The sequence below is a fragment of the Vombatus ursinus genome, unplaced genomic scaffold, assembly GCF_900497805.2.
Source record: "Vombatus ursinus unplaced genomic scaffold, bare-nosed wombat genome assembly UNPS02009835.1, whole genome shotgun sequence".
NCBI classification, from domain to species: Eukaryota; Metazoa; Chordata; class Mammalia; order Diprotodontia; family Vombatidae; genus Vombatus; species Vombatus ursinus.
The window spans coordinates 5,911,216-5,923,739 of NW_020949613.1; positions in this window are offsets into that span (position 1 = coordinate 5,911,216).

Below are 12,524 nucleotides of genomic sequence, written 5' to 3' on the forward strand. Positions count from 1 at the left end.
CAACTTTACAAATATTTATGAGGCACCTACTACATGTAAAATACTTTTCTAGGTATAGGTGATAAAAAGACAAAAAGGAAAATAGTACTTGCCCTCAGAGAGCTTATGTTATACTTCGGGGTGGGGGGGGGGGAGGAAAGGAAGAGATAGAGCATATAGTCAGACAAGTAACTACATGTTAGATGGAAGAGTGAAAAAGCAATTAACAGTTGGGAGTTCAGGAAAGGCTTCAATCAGGCTTTCATACCAAGAGAAGGGAAGAATTCAATAGACACAATTCAGGGTTGAGGTAGACCCATCACAAGGAATGAAGGCATATTTGTCACAAGGAGGCTTAATTTAATCCCAAAATTAGGACGCTAGGGTCACCACCTAAGTGCTGAGGATAGGCTATCATCCTGTCCACCATCTGATGGATTATTGGTGGACAGATTCTGAGATAACAACCAACCCAATCTCCTTTACGTAAGGTCTCCCAAAGGGTACAGTGGTGTTGTTGTACATAGTGCATTGCAAGTTGGCCTGGGAATCTCCCAATTTACCCAGGTAGCAAGTAACCAAGGAAGTCAGAGAAAGAATGGAGAGGAAATCCACAGTTCACATAAAAAAATTAAATTCCTAGATGAACAAGTGAACTATTCTCATATATCAGCAGCATTCTACAATAAGTAGCAGGGCGATCCATTCATCTTGAAAGAGTAAAGGATAGTACCTTAGGCCCTCTTCAAGAGTCTGGTTCATGTTGTAATGAATAAAAAGATCTAGAGATATAATTTCTGGGTAATTAATCATTTTATTAATTGTGGCTAGCAAATAATTAATAAAAGGATGGTCATTTGGTTGTCTCTCATGAACCCCCCCTTCAGGAAACCTCTTGATACTTATATACCCTTAGAAGAGTGGGCATTCCCAACAGGCAGCAATAAACTCTGATTAATTAAAATTAATGAGAAAATTAATATTATAATGAGAGGTGGGCCTATTCTAATGAGGGGCTGGGGAGGGGACATGACTTTGATTATGTCACTTTTACTCCCAGAGCACCCCCAGCCTCAGGCAATCTAGACAAAGGATCTACTTCCCCTCCCCAAGCCTGAGTAGAACACAATGGGCCGGAATTCACCTAGATCACATTCTTTTTACTCTTTAATCAGAACTAAACTTCCCCAGTTGGGTGAGGTCTGAACAATTGAGGACAAAGTTTTAAATCTAATCTCATTATCAGCCCTATTCTTCAAAGGCTAATTTGACCTAGTAGAGAATGAGGAAATAGGAAGGGAAAAAAATCCTAGATCTCCCCAATAGTAAATTGGTCATTAATATAAGAACAAAATAATCATTTCTCTCAATGTGTTCTTTTTTCTCAATAGAATTAGGATGATGTACCATGGAAAGGTGACCCTTTGCCTTGGAGGGCCACAAACAATGCCATCTGAAAATGAAAGATAATCTGGGAATCTTGATCAGGAGAGACCACAGAGACAAAAAAGTCCTTTCAGCAGCAGCAGCAGCAGCAATAATGGGAGACTGGCAATGGTGGGGAGGATATGAACCATCTTGGGCAGAGTTCATGATGAAGTCCAGTGTTAATTCTTCTGGCAATGGAGGAGAAGCAGCAGGAGTTACAGTAAGCCTACCAGCTTCTCCCACAGAGTCCTTGGCCTAAGCCAAGGCCAAGTTACAAGACTGGACATCTTCAAAGATATCATATCATATTCACAGCCAACAAGACATTTATGGAAAATTATATGATACACTTTTTTGTTTTGTTTTGTTTGTTTTTATTCTGAATTTAGGGGAAAAAATCCCATATACAGAGCAAAAAAAAAAAAGGATTCTATATGAGACCATGAATTGCCATTTCATACTTATTGTTTTTTAAGAGTATATAATAAATTTTATACATTACTTTTAAAACTGTCCTGCTTGACTGTGCTGCCTTCTAAACTTCTTTCTATTCTCTTGTGTGCATTTTTAAAAAATGTTTCAATGTCACTCCTCAGGCAAAATCAATCCACACAGTAGCCATGTCCAAATATGTATGTCTTTTCTGGCACCTCGATTCCATCACCTCTTTGCCTATAGCACTTTTTGAATAGATTCACATGGCTTTCCATTGTTTTAGTTTAATTACTATAACATTGTTTCCACCAGCAGTAGTATTAATACAAGACATGTCATAGGTAGAAGGCTATCTTCCACCTGTTCCCTTCCCATATTTAGATCAGATGATACACCCCACAATGGACCAACATGGGAAATATTACTGCCTCACCAGCTGATAAAGCAGGCCCAAGTATCAAAGGCTGGGGATACTGATACCAGATGGTGATAACATTTTGGATTCTATGATTGGGGCTCTTCCTAATAAATGATACTGAGACTGTAGTGAGATGTGATCAACAAGATGGAGGACTAGAGACTTTTTTCAATCTTTATGATTTCTCCAACCTCTCCAAATGGGAATCATGCACAGGGGATAAAGCAATTTCAGGCTAGATTACGCAATGAAATCCTTCTAATCCAAAGAACCATTGGGAAGAGAAAGGAAATGATTACGTTCAGGATGGGTACTTGACAATGCTTTTCTTTACTTGAACCTAGACAGCATCTCCTGGGTCACCTGTCTGGACTAGAGTGAATACCCATTGACTATGGGTCAACATTTGCTGTCTTGGAGTGAAAACTGAGTTCATAAAATATGCAGTCCCTTGAGTCCACCATAGCTGAGATCTACAATACTTTGTGGTTTAGAAGTTGAATTTCAAGGGTCAGAAACAAATGGCCACAAGGTAGACTATGAGGATTGGTCAGATTAGGGATGCATGGGGAAGGGGGTACTGTCAATATTTCCTTATCCATGGTGATAAGCAGGGCTAGTCTCTGGATGGCCCCATGACTGAATAGTGCCTAGCAGAGATTCCAAACATATTTGGCTATTCCCCTTTTAAAAAAAAATTACTCAGTGCTCCCCTGGAAATCTACTTTCTTTAGCCATTTAATTTTTTTTTTTTAATTTGTGTCACCAGAGGCTAGTACTGGCCCCTGGAGCATTCCAGTGCCCCCCCCCAGGGGCGGTATTGGCCACTTTGGGAAACTATGGTAGAGTATGGGCGACATGGTAGGAATGGACACATTGCCCTCTCAAAGTACATAATGATCCCAGTGTCATATTGAACTACAAATGCATGACCAAAGTGAAGACAGAAGAACTGCCACAACTCTGTACTAAGTCATTGCAGGTGGGCAAACTTATTTTTTAACAAATGAAAAAGTATTTATTACTATTACTGTATTATTAGTATATGCCATATATACTATATACATATATTACTATATGCCAGGACCTGGGCTAAGCACTGGGGATACAAAAAGACAGTCTTTACCTTCAAGGAAACTTATTTTTCTTTAACATAAGACAATTGATCCGGTAAAGGAGAAATATTCTGTTACCAGACGATCCTGTGCTGTCTCAGGCCCTGGAAGGAGTTGGTATTGTCTACTATGGTCCCTTGTCCCTTCCAGAGCCAATAAATCAGAAGTATGCCAACTTCAGATAGGACACATCCTAAAATACACTAACTCTGCATCGTCTGATCAAGGCTGTCTTCCATCAGACCAGCCAGTAGCCTGTCCCCATCAAGCATAACACAATGAAATCCACACTAGTCCAGGTTGTGGGAGTCCCTCAAGGATGGCAGTCCATGAATAATCTGGATTGGTCTAGAAACCCTGAGACGCCCTCTATCCACCTGGTGAAGGATTTGGAGTGTTCCTTGTGCAACTGGTAGTGAGGTAATTTAATTCCCCCCCTCCTCCAGAGCCATCCTTTTTCTTCTTATGAGACTGATAGTACGCCCCAAATTATAGCCAGCTTTTCAGAGGTCTGCTCCAATCTTTGATACACCATCCAATCTACCTTCATGTTGGGGAGTTAGAAAGGAAGCCACTTGTTACAATAGCCACGAATGGATGCTGGAAGTGAGAAGAGAATTTGATTTGAGCGTGAAGGAATGGAGAGATTGGAAAAAGCATTTCTTTAGAATCTACTATATGCCAAGGATTGTAAACACTTTACAAATATTATCTCATTTCTTTTATAAATGAGGGAACTGAGGCAGGTAGAGATTAAATTACTTACCCAGGGTCACACAACCAGTAAGTGTCTGAAGTTCGATAGCAATGATAATAATAATAATGATAGCTATCATTTTTATAGAGCTTACTATGTGTCAGTCACTGTGCTAAGCACTTTATAATTATCATCTCACTTGATCCTCACAACAACCCTGAGAGATAGGTGTTATTATTACTCCCTTTTTATAGATGAGGCAAACCGAGTTTGTGACTTGCCCAGAATCACACAGCTAAGCCAAATTTGAACTCAGGTCTTCCTGACTGTAAGTGCAGTGTTCTACCCACTGGATCACCTAGTTACAGATAGAAAGTTATAAAGCCATTAAGATAAAAAGCTAAAGCTGAGATACAAATGAAGAATTATATTTTATGTAAGAACTAGTGTTTCCTGCAAGTTTTCCATAATTGAAAAACTTTAGGTTTGCCATACATAGTAATCCTAGTCTACCTAGGAGCCATTCATCAAATAAAGATTGAGGGAAAGGAGAATAGATACTTCTTATAGTAGTCACACAACAAGATAGGGTGAGGGGAGGTGAATAGAAGCCAGATTTCTCAGTATATGGGAAGCCTGTGTCCCACAAATAGAGCAGTTGCCTCAAGTACTTTTGTCCTCATGCAGGCCTGCACAACATACGGTTCATGCGCCCTTTGCGGTCCACCAAAGGAATTCAGGCAGCCCGCAAAAAATGTAGAGAATGTAAAACAGGCCTGCACAACATACTGCCTGGGGGCCACTTTGGCGGACCACAAGCAGCCTACAGACCATATGTTGTGCAGGTCTGTCCTAATGTATAGGGGACATAGGATTATAAATGAGAGGTTCATAGATCTAGAGTGGGGAGGGTGATTGATTCCAACCCTCTCTTTTCATGAACAAGAAAATTAAAGAACAGGAAGAACAAGTGATTTGGCCAGGGTCACATAGCTAGTAAGTGATTGAAATGAGACTTTACTCCAGCCCTCATCTCTACCCCAATTCCAGTGCCCTAGCTATTATATCATACTACCCCCTCAGGGAGCATATCCCTAGAACAGGAGAGCTGGGAGAGAACTCCTGGAAAACTAGCATTGTGTCTTTATGAAGCTGTTATTATTATTGTTATTATCATTATTAATTTAAAGTACTTTATTTTTTTTGTTTCTAGGGTTTTGATCACTTGCTTGTTTGCTTTGCTATTTTCACGTACATAAGACAAGCCCAGCAAGGGACATTTTCTTTCTGTACATAAACCCAACCTCCAAAGTTGGTTCTATATTATCTCAGAATGTCACGAATTGTCCATCACTGGAAATGTTTAAGCAGAGGTTGAGTGACCATCTGTTGGGACTCCGACATTGGGAAGGTGGTTGGACTAGATGACCTCAAGGGTCCGTTCCAGCTGTCAGATTGGATCATGTCCAAAAAGGCTATTATTATCAGCAACAGAAGCCAGTCACCAGCTGCTCTTCCTTTTCCACTGAGAACAGAACAAGGGGGACTGGGATTAAATTGCCACAAAGGATGTAAGCTAGAGTTTAGGGGAAAGATGCAGACAGTGAGGTATGTTAAACTCTAACAGAACACCAAGGGAAGCCTGTAGCAAGCCCCTCTTAAAATGAAAAACTTGATCCCCATCTTTCTGGGAAGGGCAATACTGCTCTGGAACAGATAAACTAAATGAGCTCTGGAGAAACAACCTTACAATACTATTGACCTCTCCCAAAAATGTGCTCAAAGGTACAAAGGGCAAATCCAAAGAAATTATGTTAATAGTAAACTTGTTTAAAAAGTTAAAGAAGGAAGCAAGAAACAAAGTAAGGAAAGAAGAAACAAAGGAAAAAAAGAAACAAAGAAAGAAAGATTTTTGAAGTGTGAATTAAGCAACTGAAAATTAAAGCATAGCAATATGCTCCTAGTTCTAAAGCCTGGGCCCAATCCAATATTGTCATCTTTTCTCCATTGACCTTAAACTGAAGCAATGTATAGACAATTAGCCTCAAAGCCTGGAAGACCTGGGTTCAAGCCCCACCTCAGACATATACTGGTTTTATGGTCCTGGGCAAGTCACTTAAATTTTCAGTTCTCTAAGCAACTCCCTAAAATTATAAGTTACAGAAAAGGTGCTAACTTGCATTGGTGGAGGGAGTTTCAGGAGTTCTCTACATGAGAACTCTACAGGCCCAATATCTATCCCTATCACTATTCTTGTCCTTGAGCAGCTAGGTGGTGCATAGATAGAGCATTGGGTTTGGGATCAGGAACGCTCATTGTCAGGAGCTCAAATCTGGCTCTACTTAGACACTTATTAGCCGTGTGACCCTGGGCAAGTCACTGAACCTGTTGGCCTCAGTTTCCTCCTCTGTAAAATAAGTCGGAGAAGGAAATGGCAAACTACTCCAGTATTTTTGCCAAGAAAAATCCACACAAAGAGTCTGAAAGAACTGAACAACAACAACAAAAGATTTAGAGCAGGAAGAGAACTGACAGGTCCTCTAGGCCAATACCCCCCATTTAACAGATGAGGAAACTGAGGCCCAAATGTCACACAAATAGTAAATTTCTGAGGTTTGAACCCTAGTCCTATGACTCCTAAACCAGTGTGCGAATCAATAAACCAAATTTCTTTCTCCTTTTACTTAGTGTTTCACAACTCTGAGGGGGAAAAGGAAACAAATGTTTCCTCCCCTTCCCCCTCAAGTCTGTGTTCACCATTTAATTCAGTAAAAGTTACAGTCACAGTTTCACAGTAAATCCAAATCTACTCTCAAGACAGGAAGTTTGCTGGAGTTATTCAAATAAAGGAGTTCTACTAAATGGTCTGTTCTTACATACTTGAAAAGGAAAGGGGGAGGGAAGAGTCCTTAATTAAATAAGCAGGAAAGGCAAAGAAAAACACCCAGCCATGATTTTAAGGGTGTGTTTCCTAGCCTTCCCTAAACTCCAGCAAACTCGACCTAAGCAGATTATCTAAAGGCATCTTGTTGGAAAGAAAAGGAAAATAATTGACAATATGAAACTCCTTGGGGCTAGATACTACTTTTAGCTGGAATCCAGGTAAGCAGAAGATCTCTGAGACTCAGAAACAAAAACCAAGGATGGGAGGGAAGAATTCCTGAGGTTGCAAGGAGGGCCTGTAGTAGGGAAGAGGGCAAGGAAGGGAAGAGAAGGAGTACCTAAGCTTCATCCCCGCCAGGGTTCTCTTATGCACACAGTAGAGCCATAAATTTTTTACCTGGAAAAAATTGTTGGAGGGAGAGTGGCAGGGGTACTGTCCTGAATGAGGGTACCGTCCTACTCTCTCACCCAGGAACGAAGATATTGGCAGAAAGATAACCCCAGGAAAGGTATATCCCAATGGATAGTAGTAGCAGCTATCCTACATGGCCATGTGGCGGTAGAGGCCTTCAAAGCACCAGAGTTAAGGTACAAGGGATGGTTTTCACTGGGGTGGGGAGGAATTTTGTCACCCTCCCCCCCGGATGTCAGTAGTCTGGTCAAAGCCCAATTTATCCTATGCCAGTAACAGCCTTGGCCCACAGTATAATGTACATTCATAAGTTGTGCTGTGCAAGAAACCCTCCCTTGGCTCCATTCCTAGATTCTCTTCTGTGAGACAGAAAAAAGGATTTGAGATTAGAAGAGGCCTTAGAGAACAGCTAGTACAATCTTCTAGTGTGACAGATGAGGAAAAACGTGCTGTGTGGCCTTGGATAAATCACTTTACCATGCTAGACTTTGGTTTCCTCATCTGTGAAATGGGAGCATTGGAATAGAAGACTAGTAAATTCCCTTCCAGTTCTAAAAACTATGGTCCTATGTTAAATGATGTGTCCAAGATGGTCCCAAGGAACAGCACCAGGATTTAACCCAGGCTCTCAAGCCCTGAGTGGTGCTTCTGTCCACACTGACACAAGGATCATTACACAGGACTCTTAGGCCAAAGCTCTGCCTTGGGCATTTGTACTTGTGCTACTGAGAGACAGGAACAGAAGTATTCCATTAGGATGGTCCCAGGAGATTCATTCTATTCCTATGGAAGGAACATAAAGCCCATCCCACAAAACCCACGGGGATCCTCCCACTGAAGGTTTGTGTGAAGCCTCTTCTCTGGTCCCTGGGCCCAAGGAATAAGGCTTAGTAATCAATTTTACATGGAAGTAATATAAGAGGTCTTAAGAAGTTAGTAGCTTCATCAGCTACCCTTTGGCTAATCAAGTGAGCAAGATACAGGTTATTCCATGAGCTGTACCTCCCACCTAAAGGGTGGGACTATATTATCCAGGCAATGCTTACTTAGCACATCACAGGACCTACCAGGCCCTGCCTGCCTACCTACCTACCTACCTACCTACCAGGGTAAATCTGTGTGATCTCAGCTGTGGGGGTGGAATAGTGCAGACTATCCCAGGCTGTGCTCAATTTCAACACTCAGGTCAAAAACCTCAAAAGAGAAGCCTGCCCTAAAAGTAATTACTGGGAAAAAGACTAAGGCTTTTAGTTGACTGTGTACTAAATTCCCCATGTTGAATGCCAGCAGGAACTCTGCGGCCAAGGAGGCTAGAGACTTGTCCTTGAAATGCTCAAGTCGGAACTCATAATGTATTTTCCCATAGAAACCAAGTCATCAATAATAGTTAGATGTAGATGCTTCTGGTACATTCTAGGTCAAGGGTAGCTTAACCTGAAGCTTATGGGTAGATTTCAAGGGATCTCTAAACTTAGACGGAAATAAATTATATCTATTTCAATATAATTGCTTTGCTTTATAATTCTATTTATTTTATTTTATGCGTTTAAAATATTATTCTGAAAAAAGGTCCACAGGCTTCACCAGACTTCCAAAGGGGTCCATGACACAAAACAAGCTTAGGAACCCCTGTTCTAGGTTAAGGAGATGTCTGGGATTGGCCTGGAAACCATCACTGATAAGAAAGTTTCCATAGTCATACTAATTCCACTTTCCAAACAACTAGTTTACAAATAAACATGTAAACTCATAAGTTAGTCCCTGAAGGATGGTGTGGCTTAGTCAATCAGTTGTTTTAGTCATGTCTGACTCTTTCTGACCCTATTTGGTGTTTTCCTGGCAAAGATACTGGATTGGGTTGCCATTTCCTTCTCTACCTCATTTTACGACGAGGAAACCGAAGCAAACAGAGTTAAATGACTTGCCCAGGATCACACAGCTAATATGTCTTCAGCCTGATTTGACCTCAGGTCTTCCTGACTCCAGGTCTGGCACTCTATCCACTGTGCCACTTAGCTGTCCAGTGAATTGAATACTGGTCAGGAAATCAGGAATTGACTTTCTTTTGAGTCAAGAAGATTGATCTACTTTTAATACATACTGGCTATATGACCATGGGTAAGTCACTTAAACTCTCAGTGTCCCAAATCTACTCTCCAAGACTAAGTTGAAGTTTGGCTGTTTCTGTCATGTCTAATTCTTCATGACCCCGTTTGTAGTATTCCTTGGCAAGGATGCTAGAGTGGCTTGCCATTTCTTTCTCCAGTTCATTTTACAGATGAGGAACTAAGGCTAACAGTGTTAAGTGACTTGCCCAGGGTCACACAGCTAGTAAGTGTCTGAGGCCAGATTTGAACTCCGATTCCAAGCCCAGTGCTCTCTATCCACTGTACCACCCAGCTACCCATAAGTTGTAGAGCACTGTTATTCTACATTGACAGATGGAGTGTCCACACTGGACTATCTCTGGATAGCTTTCTAGTGATTTGGGAAAGCTCAAGCTTAAACTAGTGCCTTATACTCAAGAGTCTCAGCAAAGTCCATTAGGTATAGTTCTTAAATAATATGTAAATTAACAGTCTTCCATAATGAGAGTTCTCATTGGCATTTCCCATTCATCGGATGAGAGTTTCATGGGTATTACCAATGTAATTAAAGGTCTATTTAGGAATAAAATGATTTAGGGCCTGCATATTAAAGTATTGCTGGGGCAATATTGCCTCTAGCATAAACAAAATTTATTTGCGTTATTTATTACCTTAACCTAACCATATTCTTTTACCATGATACATGGAAAATCAGTAATCCGTGGTCTCAGAACCAGGGCTCATTAAAGGCAAATGTGAGCATTTGACATGGGGTCAAGTTGTACTCTATTAACAGAGCCACTTGTGATATCATGTATGCTCAATCTATGTCCCTGCTCTCCCTAGCTTTGAAGGGCTAAGTTCTTTGGAGGAGCTGGGACAGAAGACACATAGAGACACCTCCAGTACCTTTTCACCTATTTATGGGGAAAATAGGAAACTGCCTCAGCCCATAAAACTAAGTCACTATATCATAACACCTGTACAGAGAAGCAACCTCCAAAGGGTCTTTGAGCCATGTTTTCCAGGTCTCCTGCTGACAAACAATAAGTGATAAACAATAAATGCCTGTGTTGGCATAATGTTTTAAATTTGTTGCCATAAATACCATAGGAAGGAAGGAAAATCCAACAATAACATTATGAAAGGCAATCTGAAATAAGAGGTAGATGGCGACCTCAGAGGCACTAAGATCTAGTTTCAAATTCTGCCTATGATACATGCTGTGATGCCAAGCAAGTCGTTTAACCTCTTGGGATCCTAGGTGACGCACTCTAACACTATAAGTTGAAGAATAGGTGCTGATTTGCATTGATCAAGGAGTTCCTCCTTGGTTCTCCTTAGACTAATGAAATCATAGGTCTCACAAATATATATTCATATATATATATATATATATGCACACATGTATGTGTCTATATAGTATATACATATGTGTGTGATATTTAAATATGTATATACAATATATAATTATTTACAGATAATATGAAAATGTTGGCAGAGAGGTGGCACAACGGATAGAGAGCTGGGCCTAGAGTCAGGAGGATCTGAGTTCAAATGTGACCTCAGTCACTTACTAGCTGTGTGACTCTGGGCAAGTCACTTAACCCTGTTTGCCTCAGTTTCCTCGTCTGTAATATGAACTGGAGAAGGAAATGGCAAATCACTCCAGCATCTTTACCAAGAAAACCCCAAATGGGGTCACGGAGAGCTGGACACGACTGAAACAACTCAACAAAAACAAAAACAAAAGCAAAAATGTTGGTTCTCTCCTCTACTGCAGCCTACCTTTAAGTCATTTTACTATTCATCAGTATCTCCAGAAGAGGGCGTCCAAGGACAGGAAAAAAATTATGCTCCTTAACTCTGCTAAGGTATGATGACAAAAGTTGAAAATGATGGCTAAAATGAGGTTTTAAGTTTATCTGTGGATTTCAGTAACTCCTACAGAAGTTTAATACATTAGATTTGTATGTAACTTTCTTCTGAAGAGCTTTAAGGCACTCATATATCCTCATAATAGCTATGTTTTACAGAAAACCAGATTCAAAGAGGTTCTAAATGGTCTGGTGCAGATAAAATAAGCTAGATAGCTGTAAGTAGAATTTATGTCTTTAGATGCATCATTTGGAAATCAATCTAGTTAGCAATTATTTTAAAAACTCCTTGAAATCCAGGCATTTTACTTTAAAAAATAGGTAAAGGCAAAAATATTGGCATCAGATAGGGACCTAGGGATGATTTCTATCTTCAACTCTACAGTTTTGAAAACCACTGCAGTCCTTATCTGATACCTCCTTGGCATGTGAAAATGACCCTAGATAGTTTCTCAGCAGCTGTGACAGTGATGTTCAAAATCTGGCAGATCACACCAACACCTCAAGTCTCAATATACTATGATCTACTAAGGACCAAGCTAGAAGGTTGAGCCCCAGATCCTAACGCTTTTTTTTTGGCCACAGAAGTTCATAAAACTGTCTACAAAAAAAGGCATATGAAAGAAAAGAAAACTTTTTAACTGCCAGATAAGGAAATTATAGCAATTGTTTTTGCTTTTCTATTTTTCTTTGTCACAATGGAAGGTTCATTTTGGGAGAAGGGTATATCAGGAAATGATCATGATGTTTAAAAAAAAGCATCAATACAGCTTTTTCTTAACCATTTGCTAATGTATGGAGCAGATGTGAATTGCAATTACTGAGGGAATACCCAAGCAAATGAAAGCATATCTTTTGAAGCACTAAAGAAATAAGGTTTTAAACAATTTCAACATATTGTAGGGACGATCATTCTCTTTCCAGTCTTCTTGTACCTTACTTCCCTCTATATAGTTCATGATCTAACCACATTGGCATTCTTGATGTTCCTTGAACAGGACACATAATCTCCTGCTTCTGTGTTTACTCAATGGCAATCCCCTTATGTGGTATGCTTTCCTTTTTCTTCTCTGCCTCCTGGCTCCCCTGGTTTCCTTCAAGACTCAGCTCAAAATCCATCCTCTGCAGGAGGCTTTTCCAGGCGCGCACACACACACACACACACACACACACACACACACACACACACACAC